General features: G+C 42.5%; 12 non-coding genes across 12 annotated transcripts; all 12 read left to right on the top strand.

Annotated features, from left to right (window-relative positions):
- Positions 1 to 78: 78 nt before the first annotated feature.
- trnak-cuu (transfer RNA lysine (anticodon CUU)) lies at positions 79 to 151 on the top strand. Its single transcript has one exon. It is a non-coding gene; the product is annotated as a tRNA-Lys (tRNA).
- A 1,745-nt stretch (positions 152 to 1,896) lies between these two features.
- trnan-guu (transfer RNA asparagine (anticodon GUU)) lies at positions 1,897 to 1,970 on the top strand. The gene has a single exon. It is a non-coding gene; the product is annotated as a tRNA-Asn (tRNA).
- Positions 1,971 to 2,365: 395 nt separating this feature from the next.
- Positions 2,366 to 2,438, top strand: trnak-cuu (transfer RNA lysine (anticodon CUU)). Its single transcript has one exon. It is a non-coding gene; the product is annotated as a tRNA-Lys (tRNA).
- A 1,745-nt stretch (positions 2,439 to 4,183) lies between these two features.
- On the top strand, positions 4,184 to 4,257 carry trnan-guu (transfer RNA asparagine (anticodon GUU)). Its single transcript has one exon. It is a non-coding gene; the product is annotated as a tRNA-Asn (tRNA).
- Positions 4,258 to 4,652: 395 nt separating this feature from the next.
- Positions 4,653 to 4,725, top strand: trnak-cuu (transfer RNA lysine (anticodon CUU)). Its single transcript has one exon. It is a non-coding gene; the product is annotated as a tRNA-Lys (tRNA).
- Positions 4,726 to 6,470: 1,745 nt separating this feature from the next.
- trnan-guu (transfer RNA asparagine (anticodon GUU)) lies at positions 6,471 to 6,544 on the top strand. Its single transcript has one exon. It is a non-coding gene; the product is annotated as a tRNA-Asn (tRNA).
- Positions 6,545 to 6,939: 395 nt separating this feature from the next.
- trnak-cuu (transfer RNA lysine (anticodon CUU)) lies at positions 6,940 to 7,012 on the top strand. Its single transcript has one exon. It is a non-coding gene; the product is annotated as a tRNA-Lys (tRNA).
- A 1,745-nt stretch (positions 7,013 to 8,757) lies between these two features.
- trnan-guu (transfer RNA asparagine (anticodon GUU)) lies at positions 8,758 to 8,831 on the top strand. The gene has a single exon. It is a non-coding gene; the product is annotated as a tRNA-Asn (tRNA).
- A 394-nt stretch (positions 8,832 to 9,225) lies between these two features.
- On the top strand, positions 9,226 to 9,298 carry trnak-cuu (transfer RNA lysine (anticodon CUU)). The gene has a single exon. It is a non-coding gene; the product is annotated as a tRNA-Lys (tRNA).
- A 1,744-nt stretch (positions 9,299 to 11,042) lies between these two features.
- trnan-guu (transfer RNA asparagine (anticodon GUU)) lies at positions 11,043 to 11,116 on the top strand. Its single transcript has one exon. It is a non-coding gene; the product is annotated as a tRNA-Asn (tRNA).
- A 394-nt stretch (positions 11,117 to 11,510) lies between these two features.
- Positions 11,511 to 11,583, top strand: trnak-cuu (transfer RNA lysine (anticodon CUU)). The gene has a single exon. It is a non-coding gene; the product is annotated as a tRNA-Lys (tRNA).
- A 1,744-nt stretch (positions 11,584 to 13,327) lies between these two features.
- On the top strand, positions 13,328 to 13,401 carry trnan-guu (transfer RNA asparagine (anticodon GUU)). The gene has a single exon. It is a non-coding gene; the product is annotated as a tRNA-Asn (tRNA).
- The last annotated feature ends 85 nt before the right edge of the window (positions 13,402 to 13,486 follow it).

Below are 13,486 nucleotides of genomic sequence, written 5' to 3'. Positions count from 1 at the left end.
GAAATGGGAGGATTAATTTCAGGCATGTACTTTGAAGATTTACAAATAAATGATATCACACAGAAAGAGCGACTGAAGGCCCGGCTAGCTCAGTCGGTAGAGCATGAGACTCTTAATCTCAGGGTCGTGGGTTCGAGCCCCACGTTGGGCGTGACTCTTAGCTATTGTCACCAGAATGTGCAAATTCCATCTTCCAGCCATGCAAAACACTCTCTAAATAGAGAGAAGGGCAACATTTCTGCTTACAAGTTCAGATTAGTTAACAGATCTCAGAATAGGTATCTGCTTCCAAAGAATTATCTCTAAAAATAAGCAGAGTGCTTATGTGCTGCTGTTTATGTGTTTAACAATCCCCACTAACCGATATGTCTCTCCTTGTCACGTACGAGGCACATGCTATTGATTGCCACCTCATAACCCATATGGTGGCTATTCACCTGTCTCTCTCTAACCAATAGTCTGGTGGTTCAAGGCCACCCATGGATGAAGAGAGCTTTTAATTGCCACAAAAGGCGTAGCCTGAACAAAGGGACGTCACATTATAGCAGGTGGAGCAGCGAAACCAACAAAGTGGAAGAAAATCTCATGCTAATGCATTTGCATTTCTTTACTTACACCAATGTTCTGACATTTTGGTTGAACAATTCAATGGACTGACTTGACAAATCCTCAGATGTGTCATAACACAGTGTACAGAAGGGTTAGGGTAAGAGAACGGCAACATTTCTGGAACCAAATTCAGAATAGGTAACAGGTCTCAGAATAGGTATATGCTTCCAAAGAAGTATCTCTAAAAATAAGCACAGTGCTTATGTGCTGCTGTTTATGTGTTTAACAATCCCCACTAACCAATATGTCTCTCCAAGTCTCCTTTAAAACCCTTGTCACGTATGAGGCACATGCTATTGATTGCCACCTCATAACCCAGAAGGTGGCTATTCGCCTGTCTCTCTAGTGCAATTAAGTAGTGCATTTGGCTGTTAAGCAATAATCTGGTGATTCAAGCCCACCCATGGATGAACAGATCTTTTAATTGCCACAAAAGGTGGCTATTCACCTGTCTCACTAGTGCAATTAAGTAGTGCATTTGGCTGTTAACCACAAGTCTGGTGGTTCAAGCCCACCCATGGATGAAGAGAGCTTTTAATTGCCGCAAAAGGCGTAGCCTTAGCATTGGGACGTCACCTTTTTGCAGGTGGAGTAGTGAAACCAGCAAAGTGGAAGAAAATCTCATTTGCATTTCTTTAAACATACCAATGTTCTGACATTTTGGTTGAACAATTACAGGACTGACTTGTCAAATCCTCAAATGTTTCATCACACAGTGTACAGAAGTGTGGAAAGACAAATGCCGGAAAAACAAATAAAAGAAACTCTCAGCCCGTCCCTAGGCTTAAACTCAACTTTTCTTTGGAAGATCCTATTGTCAGACACCTGTGAATTGGGAGGGTTAATTTCAGGCATGTACTTTGAAGATTTACAACAAAAAAAAAATGGCATATTTGCCAAAAGAGTACCGGCAGTAGAGCATGAGACTTTTAAGCTCAGGGTCATGGGTTCGAGCTCCACGTTGGGTGTGACTATAAGCTATTGTCACAGGTGTGTGGGGACTAGTGCAAATGTATTCACCCAGCCATGCAAACACTCTCTGACTAGAGAGAATGGCAACATTTCTGGGAACTTATTCAGAAATTCAGAATAGGTAACAGGTCTCCAGCTTTCTGCTTCCACAGAAGTATCTCATAAAAATAAGCAAAGTGCTAAGGTGCTGCTGGTTATGTGTTTACCAATCCACCCCTAACCAATCTGTCTCTCCAAGTCTCCTTTCAAACCTATCACATATGAGACACATGCCATTGATTGTTCTATCATAATCCAGAAGTTGGCACCTCGTGTGTCTCTGTGGCGCAAACGGTTAGCGCGTTCGGCTGTTAACCGAAAGGTTGGTGGTTCAAGCCCACCCAGGGACGCAGAGAGCTTTTAATTGCCACAAAAGGCGTAGCCTGAGCCAAGGGACGTCACATTATAGCAGGTGGAGCAGCGAAACCAACAAAGTGGAAGAAAATCTCATGCTAATGCATTTGCATTTCTTTACTTACACCAATGTTCTGACATTTTGGTTGAACAATTCAATGGACTGACTTGACAAATCCTCAAATGTGTCATCACACAATGCACAGAATTGTGGAAAGACAAATGCCAGACAAACAAAAAAAAAGTAAATCTTAGCCAAGCCCTAGTCTTAAACCCAACCTTTCTTTGGAAGACCCTATTGTCAGACACCTGTGAAATGGGAGGATTAATTTCAGGCATGTACTTTGAAGATTTACAAATAAATGATATCACACAGAAAGAGCGACTGAAGGCCCGGCTAGCTCAGTCGGTAGAGCATGAGACTCTTAATCTCAGGGTCGTGGGTTCGAGCCCCACGTTGGGCGTGACTCTTAGCTATTGTCACCAGAATGTGCAAATTCCATCTTCCAGCCATGCAAAACACTCTCTAAATAGAGAGAAGGGCAACATTTCTGCTTACAAGTTCAGATTAGTTAACAGATCTCAGAATAGGTATCTGCTTCCAAAGAATTATCTCTAAAAATAAGCAGAGTGCTTATGTGCTGCTGTTTATGTGTTTAACAATCCCCACTAACCGATATGTCTCTCCTTGTCACGTACGAGGCACATGCTATTGATTGCCACCTCATAACCCATATGGTGGCTATTCACCTGTCTCTCTCTAACCAATAGTCTGGTGGTTCAAGGCCACCCATGGATGAAGAGAGCTTTTAATTGCCACAAAAGGCGTAGCCTGAACAAAGGGACGTCACATTATAGCAGGTGGAGCAGCGAAACCAACAAAGTGGAAGAAAATCTCATGCTAATGCATTTGCATTTCTTTACTTACACCAATGTTCTGACATTTTGGTTGAACAATTCAATGGACTGACTTGACAAATCCTCAGATGTGTCATAACACAGTGTACAGAAGGGTTAGGGTAAGAGAACGGCAACATTTCTGGAACCAAATTCAGAATAGGTAACAGGTCTCAGAATAGGTATATGCTTCCAAAGAAGTATCTCTAAAAATAAGCACAGTGCTTATGTGCTGCTGTTTATGTGTTTAACAATCCCCACTAACCAATATGTCTCTCCAAGTCTCCTTTAAAACCCTTGTCACGTATGAGGCACATGCTATTGATTGCCACCTCATAACCCAGAAGGTGGCTATTCGCCTGTCTCTCTAGTGCAATTAAGTAGTGCATTTGGCTGTTAAGCAATAATCTGGTGATTCAAGCCCACCCATGGATGAACAGATCTTTTAATTGCCACAAAAGGTGGCTATTCACCTGTCTCACTAGTGCAATTAAGTAGTGCATTTGGCTGTTAACCACAAGTCTGGTGGTTCAAGCCCACCCATGGATGAAGAGAGCTTTTAATTGCCGCAAAAGGCGTAGCCTTAGCATTGGGACGTCACCTTTTTGCAGGTGGAGTAGTGAAACCAGCAAAGTGGAAGAAAATCTCATTTGCATTTCTTTAAACATACCAATGTTCTGACATTTTGGTTGAACAATTACAGGACTGACTTGTCAAATCCTCAAATGTTTCATCACACAGTGTACAGAAGTGTGGAAAGACAAATGCCGGAAAAACAAATAAAAGAAACTCTCAGCCCGTCCCTAGGCTTAAACTCAGCTTTTCTTTGGAAGATCCTATTGTCAGACACCTGTGAATTGGGAGGGTTAATTTCAGGCATGTACTTTGAAGATTTACAACAAAAAAAAAATGGCATATTTGCCAAAAGAGTACCGGCAGTAGAGCATGAGACTTTTAAGCTCAGGGTCATGGGTTCGAGCTCCACGTTGGGTGTGACTATAAGCTATTGTCACAGGTGTGTGGGGACTAGTGCAAATGTATTCACCCAGCCATGCAAACACTCTCTGACTAGAGAGAATGGCAACATTTCTGGGAACTTATTCAGAAATTCAGAATAGGTAACAGGTCTCCAGCTTTCTGCTTCCACAGAAGTATCTCATAAAAATAAGCAAAGTGCTAAGGTGCTGCTGGTTATGTGTTTACCAATCCACCCCTAACCAATCTGTCTCTCCAAGTCTCCTTTCAAACCTATCACATATGAGACACATGCCATTGATTGTTCTATCATAATCCAGAAGTTGGCACCTCGTGTGTCTCTGTGGCGCAAACGGTTAGCGCGTTCGGCTGTTAACCGAAAGGTTGGTGGTTCAAGCCCACCCAGGGACGCAGAGAGCTTTTAATTGCCACAAAAGGCGTAGCCTGAGCCAAGGGACGTCACATTATAGCAGGTGGAGCAGCGAAACCAACAAAGTGGAAGAAAATCTCATGCTAATGCATTTGCATTTCTTTACTTACACCAATGTTCTGACATTTTGGTTGAACAATTCAATGGACTGACTTGACAAATCCTCAAATGTGTCATCACACAATGCACAGAATTGTGGAAAGACAAATGCCAGACAAACAAAAAAAAAGTAAATCTTAGCCAAGCCCTAGTCTTAAACCCAACCTTTCTTTGGAAGACCCTATTGTCAGACACCTGTGAAATGGGAGGATTAATTTCAGGCATGTACTTTGAAGATTTACAAATAAATGATATCACACAGAAAGAGCGACTGAAGGCCCGGCTAGCTCAGTCGGTAGAGCATGAGACTCTTAATCTCAGGGTCGTGGGTTCGAGCCCCACGTTGGGCGTGACTCTTAGCTATTGTCACCAGAATGTGCAAATTCCATCTTCCAGCCATGCAAAACACTCTCTAAATAGAGAGAAGGGCAACATTTCTGCTTACAAGTTCAGATTAGTTAACAGATCTCAGAATAGGTATCTGCTTCCAAAGAATTATCTCTAAAAATAAGCAGAGTGCTTATGTGCTGCTGTTTATGTGTTTAACAATCCCCACTAACCGATATGTCTCTCCTTGTCACGTACGAGGCACATGCTATTGATTGCCACCTCATAACCCATATGGTGGCTATTCACCTGTCTCTCTCTAACCAATAGTCTGGTGGTTCAAGGCCACCCATGGATGAAGAGAGCTTTTAATTGCCACAAAAGGCGTAGCCTGAACAAAGGGACGTCACATTATAGCAGGTGGAGCAGCGAAACCAACAAAGTGGAAGAAAATCTCATGCTAATGCATTTGCATTTCTTTACTTACACCAATGTTCTGACATTTTGGTTGAACAATTCAATGGACTGACTTGACAAATCCTCAGATGTGTCATAACACAGTGTACAGAAGGGTTAGGGTAAGAGAACGGCAACATTTCTGGAACCAAATTCAGAATAGGTAACAGGTCTCAGAATAGGTATATGCTTCCAAAGAAGTATCTCTAAAAATAAGCACAGTGCTTATGTGCTGCTGTTTATGTGTTTAACAATCCCCACTAACCAATATGTCTCTCCAAGTCTCCTTTAAAACCCTTGTCACGTATGAGGCACATGCTATTGATTGCCACCTCATAACCCAGAAGGTGGCTATTCGCCTGTCTCTCTAGTGCAATTAAGTAGTGCATTTGGCTGTTAAGCAATAATCTGGTGATTCAAGCCCACCCATGGATGAACAGATCTTTTAATTGCCACAAAAGGTGGCTATTCACCTGTCTCACTAGTGCAATTAAGTAGTGCATTTGGCTGTTAACCACAAGTCTGGTGGTTCAAGCCCACCCATGGATGAAGAGAGCTTTTAATTGCCGCAAAAGGCGTAGCCTTAGCATTGGGACGTCACCTTTTTGCAGGTGGAGTAGTGAAACCAGCAAAGTGGAAGAAAATCTCATTTGCATTTCTTTAAACATACCAATGTTCTGACATTTTGGTTGAACAATTACAGGACTGACTTGTCAAATCCTCAAATGTTTCATCACACAGTGTACAGAAGTGTGGAAAGACAAATGCCGGAAAAACAAATAAAAGAAACTCTCAGCCCGTCCCTAGGCTTAAACTCAGCTTTTCTTTGGAAGATCCTATTGTCAGACACCTGTGAATTGGGAGGGTTAATTTCAGGCATGTACTTTGAAGATTTACAACAAAAAAAAAATGGCATATTTGCCAAAAGAGTACCGGCAGTAGAGCATGAGACTTTTAAGCTCAGGGTCATGGGTTCGAGCTCCACGTTGGGTGTGACTATAAGCTATTGTCACAGGTGTGTGGGGACTAGTGCAAATGTATTCACCCAGCCATGCAAACACTCTCTGACTAGAGAGAATGGCAACATTTCTGGGAACTTATTCAGAAATTCAGAATAGGTAACAGGTCTCCAGCTTTCTGCTTCCACAGAAGTATCTCATAAAAATAAGCAAAGTGCTAAGGTGCTGCTGGTTATGTGTTTACCAATCCACCCCTAACCAATCTGTCTCTCCAAGTCTCCTTTCAAACCTATCACATATGAGACACATGCCATTGATTGTTCTATCATAATCCAGAAGTTGGCACCTCGTGTGTCTCTGTGGCGCAAACGGTTAGCGCGTTCGGCTGTTAACCGAAAGGTTGGTGGTTCAAGCCCACCCAGGGACGCAGAGAGCTTTTAATTGCCACAAAAGGCGTAGCCTGAGCCAAGGGACGTCACATTATAGCAGGTGGAGCAGCGAAACCAACAAAGTGGAAGAAAATCTCATGCTAATGCATTTGCATTTCTTTACTTACACCAATGTTCTGACATTTTGGTTGAACAATTCAATGGACTGACTTGACAAATCCTCAAATGTGTCATCACACAATGCACAGAATTGTGGAAAGACAAATGCCAGACAAACAAAAAAAAAGTAAATCTTAGCCAAGCCCTAGTCTTAAACCCAACCTTTCTTTGGAAGACCCTATTGTCAGACACCTGTGAAATGGGAGGATTAATTTCAGGCATGTACTTTGAAGATTTACAAATAAATGATATCACACAGAAAGAGCGACTGAAGGCCCGGCTAGCTCAGTCGGTAGAGCATGAGACTCTTAATCTCAGGGTCGTGGGTTCGAGCCCCACGTTGGGCGTGACTCTTAGCTATTGTCACCAGAATGTGCAAATTCCATCTTCCAGCCATGCAAAACACTCTCTAAATAGAGAGAAGGGCAACATTTCTGCTTACAAGTTCAGATTAGTTAACAGATCTCAGAATAGGTATCTGCTTCCAAAGAATTATCTCTAAAAATAAGCAGAGTGCTTATGTGCTGCTGTTTATGTGTTTAACAATCCCCACTAACCGATATGTCTCTCCTTGTCACGTACGAGGCACATGCTATTGATTGCCACCTCATAACCCATATGGTGGCTATTCACCTGTCTCTCTCTAACCAATAGTCTGGTGGTTCAAGGCCACCCATGGATGAAGAGAGCTTTTAATTGCCACAAAAGGCGTAGCCTGAACAAAGGGACGTCACATTATAGCAGGTGGAGCAGCGAAACCAACAAAGTGGAAGAAAATCTCATGCTAATGCATTTGCATTTCTTTACTTACACCAATGTTCTGACATTTTGGTTGAACAATTCAATGGACTGACTTGACAAATCCTCAGATGTGTCATAACACAGTGTACAGAAGGGTTAGGGTAAGAGAACGGCAACATTTCTGGAACCAAATTCAGAATAGGTAACAGGTCTCAGAATAGGTATATGCTTCCAAAGAAGTATCTCTAAAAATAAGCACAGTGCTTATGTGCTGCTGTTTATGTGTTTAACAATCCCCACTAACCAATATGTCTCTCCAAGTCTCCTTTAAAACCCTTGTCACGTATGAGGCACATGCTATTGATTGCCACCTCATAACCCAGAAGGTGGCTATTCGCCTGTCTCTCTAGTGCAATTAAGTAGTGCATTTGGCTGTTAAGCAATAATCTGGTGATTCAAGCCCACCCATGGATGAACAGATCTTTTAATTGCCACAAAAGGTGGCTATTCACCTGTCTCACTAGTGCAATTAAGTAGTGCATTTGGCTGTTAACCACAAGTCTGGTGGTTCAAGCCCACCCATGGATGAAGAGAGCTTTTAATTGCCGCAAAAGGCGTAGCCTTAGCATTGGGACGTCACCTTTTTGCAGGTGGAGTAGTGAAACCAGCAAAGTGGAAGAAAATCTCATTTGCATTTCTTTAAACATACCAATGTTCTGACATTTTGGTTGAACAATTACAGGACTGACTTGTCAAATCCTCAAATGTTTCATCACACAGTGTACAGAAGTGTGGAAAGACAAATGCCGGAAAAACAAATAAAAGAAACTCTCAGCCCGTCCCTAGGCTTAAACTCAGCTTTTCTTTGGAAGATCCTATTGTCAGACACCTGTGAATTGGGAGGGTTAATTTCAGGCATGTACTTTGAAGATTTACAACAAAAAAAAAATGGCATATTTGCCAAAAGAGTACCGGCAGTAGAGCATGAGACTTTTAAGCTCAGGGTCATGGGTTCGAGCTCCACGTTGGGTGTGACTATAAGCTATTGTCACAGGTGTGTGGGGACTAGTGCAAATGTATTCACCCAGCCATGCAAACACTCTCTGACTAGAGAGAATGGCAACATTTCTGGGAACTTATTCAGAAATTCAGAATAGGTAACAGGTCTCCAGCTTTCTGCTTCCACAGAAGTATCTCATAAAAATAAGCAAAGTGCTAAGGTGCTGCTGGTTATGTGTTTACCAATCCACCCCTAACCAATCTGTCTCTCCAAGTCTCCTTTCAAACCTATCACATATGAGACACATGCCATTGATTGTTCTATCATAATCCAGAAGTTGGCACCTCGTGTGTCTCTGTGGCGCAAACGGTTAGCGCGTTCGGCTGTTAACCGAAAGGTTGGTGGTTCAAGCCCACCCAGGGACGCAGAGAGCTTTTAATTGCCACAAAAGGCGTAGCCTGAGCCAAGGGACGTCACATTATAGCAGGTGGAGCAGCGAAACCAACAAAGTGGAAGAAAATCTCATGCTAATGCATTTGCATTTCTTTACTTACACCAATGTTCTGACATTTTGGTTGAACAATTCAATGGACTGACTTGACAAATCCTCAAATGTGTCATCACACAATGCACAGAATTGTGGAAAGACAAATGCCAGACAAACAAAAAAAAGTAAATCTTAGCCAAGCCCTAGTCTTAAACCCAACCTTTCTTTGGAAGACCCTATTGTCAGACACCTGTGAAATGGGAGGATTAATTTCAGGCATGTACTTTGAAGATTTACAAATAAATGATATCACACAGAAAGAGCGACTGAAGGCCCGGCTAGCTCAGTCGGTAGAGCATGAGACTCTTAATCTCAGGGTCGTGGGTTCGAGCCCCACGTTGGGCGTGACTCTTAGCTATTGTCACCAGAATGTGCAAATTCCATCTTCCAGCCATGCAAAACACTCTCTAAATAGAGAGAAGGGCAACATTTCTGCTTACAAGTTCAGATTAGTTAACAGATCTCAGAATAGGTATCTGCTTCCAAAGAATTATCTCTAAAAATAAGCAGAGTGCTTATGTGCTGCTGTTTATGTGTTTAACAATCCCCACTAACCGATATGTCTCTCCTTGTCACGTACGAGGCACATGCTATTGATTGCCACCTCATAACCCATATGGTGGCTATTCACCTGTCTCTCTCTAACCAATAGTCTGGTGGTTCAAGGCCACCCATGGATGAAGAGAGCTTTTAATTGCCACAAAAGGCGTAGCCTGAACAAAGGGACGTCACATTATAGCAGGTGGAGCAGCGAAACCAACAAAGTGGAAGAAAATCTCATGCTAATGCATTTGCATTTCTTTACTTACACCAATGTTCTGACATTTTGGTTGAACAATTCAATGGACTGACTTGACAAATTCTCAGATGTGTCATAACACAGTGTACAGAAGGGTTAGGGTAAGAGAACGGCAACATTTCTGGAACCAAATTCAGAATAGGTAACAGGTCTCAGAATAGGTATATGCTTCCAAAGAAGTATCTCTAAAAATAAGCACAGTGCTTATGTGCTGCTGTTTATGTGTTTAACAATCCCCACTAACCAATATGTCTCTCCAAGTCTCCTTTAAAACCCTTGTCACGTATGAGGCACATGCTATTGATTGCCACCTCATAACCCAGAAGGTGGCTATTCGCCTGTCTCTCTAGTGCAATTAAGTAGTGCATTTGGCTGTTAAGCAATAATCTGGTGATTCAAGCCCACCCATGGATGAACAGATCTTTTAATTGCCACAAAAGGTGGCTATTCACCTGTCTCACTAGTGCAATTAAGTAGTGCATTTGGCTGTTAACCACAAGTCTGGTGGTTCAAGCCCACCCATGGATGAAGAGAGCTTTTAATTGCCGCAAAAGGCGTAGCCTTAGCATTGGGACGTCACCTTTTTGCAGGTGGAGTAGTGAAACCAGCAAAGTGGAAGAAAATCTCATTTGCATTTCTTTAAACATACCAATGTTCTGACATTTTGGTTGAACAATTACAGGACTGACTTGTCAAATCCTCAAATGTTTCATCACACAGTGTACAGAAGTGTGGAAAGACAAATGCCGGAAAAACAAATAAAAGAAACTCTCAGCCCGTCCCTAGGCTTAAACTCAGCTTTTCTTTGGAAGATCCTATTGTCAGACACCTGTGAATTGGGAGGGTTAATTTCAGGCATGTACTTTGAAGATTTACAACAAAAAAAAATGGCATATTTGCCAAAAGAGTACCGGCAGTAGAGCATGAGACTTTTAAGCTCAGGGTCATGGGTTCGAGCTCCACGTTGGGTGTGACTATAAGCTATTGTCACAGGTGTGTGGGGACTAGTGCAAATGTATTCACCCAGCCATGCAAACACTCTCTGACTAGAGAGAATGGCAACATTTCTGGGAACTTATTCAGAAATTCAGAATAGGTAACAGGTCTCCAGCTTTCTGCTTCCACAGAAGTATCTCATAAAAATAAGCAAAGTGCTAAGGTGCTGCTGGTTATGTGTTTACCAATCCACCCCTAACCAATCTGTCTCTCCAAGTCTCCTTTCAAACCTATCACATATGAGACACATGCCATTGATTGTTCTATCATAATCCAGAAGTTGGCACCTCGTGTGTCTCTGTGGCGCAAACGGTTAGCGCGTTCGGCTGTTAACCGAAAGGTTGGTGGTTCAAGCCCACCCAGGGACGCAGAGAGCTTTTAATTGCCACAAAAGGCGTAGCCTGAGCCAAGGGACGTCACATTATAGCAGGTGGAGCAGCGAAACCAACAAAGTGGAAGAAAATCTCATGCTAATGCATTTGCATTTCTTTACTTACACCAATGTTCTGACATTTTGGTTGAACAATTCAATGGACTGACTTGACAAATCCTCAAATGTGTCATCACACAATGCACAGAATTGTGGAAAGACAAATGCCAGACAAACAAAAAAAAGTAAATCTTAGCCAAGCCCTAGTCTTAAACCCAACCTTTCTTTGGAAGACCCTATTGTCAGACACCTGTGAAATGGGAGGATTAATTTCAGGCATGTACTTTGAAGATTTACAAATAAATGATATCACACAGAAAGAGCGACTGAAGGCCCGGCTAGCTCAGTCGGTAGAGCATGAGACTCTTAATCTCAGGGTCGTGGGTTCGAGCCCCACGTTGGGCGTGACTCTTAGCTATTGTCACCAGAATGTGCAAATTCCATCTTCCAGCCATGCAAAACACTCTCTAAATAGAGAGAAGGGCAACATTTCTGCTTACAAGTTCAGATTAGTTAACAGATCTCAGAATAGGTATCTGCTTCCAAAGAATTATCTCTAAAAATAAGCAGAGTGCTTATGTGCTGCTGTTTATGTGTTTAACAATCCCCACTAACCGATATGTCTCTCCTTGTCACGTACGAGGCACATGCTATTGATTGCCACCTCATAACCCATATGGTGGCTATTCACCTGTCTCTCTCTAACCAATAGTCTGGTGGTTCAAGGCCACCCATGGATGAAGAGAGCTTTTAATTGCCACAAAAGGCGTAGCCTGAACAAAGGGACGTCACATTATAGCAGGTGGAGCAGCGAAACCAACAAAGTGGAAGAAAATCTCATGCTAATGCATTTGCATTTCTTTACTTACACCAATGTTCTGACATTTTGGTTGAACAATTCAATGGACTGACTTGACAAATCCTCAGATGTGTCATAACACAGTGTACAGAAGGGTTAGGGTAAGAGAACGGCAACATTTCTGGAACCAAATTCAGAATAGGTAACAGGTCTCAGAATAGGTATATGCTTCCAAAGAAGTATCTCTAAAAATAAGCACAGTGCTTATGTGCTGCTGTTTATGTGTTTAACAATCCCCACTAACCAATATGTCTCTCCAAGTCTCCTTTAAAACCCTTGTCACGTATGAGGCACATGCTATTGATTGCCACCTCATAACCCAGAAGGTGGCTATTCGCCTGTCTCTCTAGTGCAATTAAGTAGTGCATTTGGCTGTTAAGCAATAATCTGGTGATTCAAGCCCACCCATGGATGAACAGATCTTTTAATTGCCACAAAAGGTGGCTATTCACCTGTCTCACTAGTGCAATTAAGTAGTGCATTTGGCTGTTAACCACAAGTCTGGTGGTTCAAGCCCACCCATGGATGAAGAGAGCTTTTAATTGCCGCAAAAGGCGTAGCCTTAGCATTGGGACGTCACCTTTTTGCAGGTGGAGTAGTGAAACCAGCAAAGTGGAAGAAAATCTCATTTGCATTTCTTTAAACATACCAATGTTCTGACATTTTGGTTGAACAATTACAGGACTGACTTGTCAAATCCTCAAATGTTTCATCACACAGTGTACAGAAGTGTGGAAAGACAAATGCCGGAAAAACAAATAAAAGAAACTCTCAGCCCGTCCCTAGGCTTAAACTCAGCTTTTCTTTGGAAGATCCTATTGTCAGACACCTGTGAATTGGGAGGGTTAATTTCAGGCATGTACTTTGAAGATTTACAACAAAAAAAAATGGCATATTTGCCAAAAGAGTACCGGCAGTAGAGCATGAGACTTTTAAGCTCAGGGTCATGGGTTCGAGCTCCACGTTGGGTGTGACTATAAGCTATTGTCACAGGTGTGTGGGGACTAGTGCAAATGTATTCACCCAGCCATGCAAACACTCTCTGACTAGAGAGAATGGCAACATTTCTGGGAACTTATTCAGAAATTCAGAATAGGTAACAGGTCTCCAGCTTTCTGCTTCCACAGAAGTATCTCATAAAAATAAGCAAAGTGCTAAGGTGCTGCTGGTTATGTGTTTACCAATCCACCCCTAACCAATCTGTCTCTCCAAGTCTCCTTTCAAACCTATCACATATGAGACACATGCCATTGATTGTTCTATCATAATCCAGAAGTTGGCACCTCGTGTGTCTCTGTGGCGCAAACGGTTAGCGCGTTCGGCTGTTAACCGAAAGGTTGGTGGTTCAAGCCCACCCAGGGACGCAGAGAGCTTTTAATTGCCACAAAAGGCGTAGCCTGAGCCAAGGGACGTCACATTATAGCAGGTGGAGCAGCGAAACCAACAAAG

Source organism: Myxocyprinus asiaticus, chromosome 6 (genome assembly GCF_019703515.2).
Source record: "Myxocyprinus asiaticus isolate MX2 ecotype Aquarium Trade chromosome 6, UBuf_Myxa_2, whole genome shotgun sequence".
In the NCBI taxonomy this organism is placed as follows: Eukaryota; Metazoa; Chordata; class Actinopteri; order Cypriniformes; family Catostomidae; genus Myxocyprinus; species Myxocyprinus asiaticus.
The sequence above is the reverse complement of the archived record's forward strand: the minus strand, read 5'-3'. Positions and strand labels throughout refer to the sequence as shown.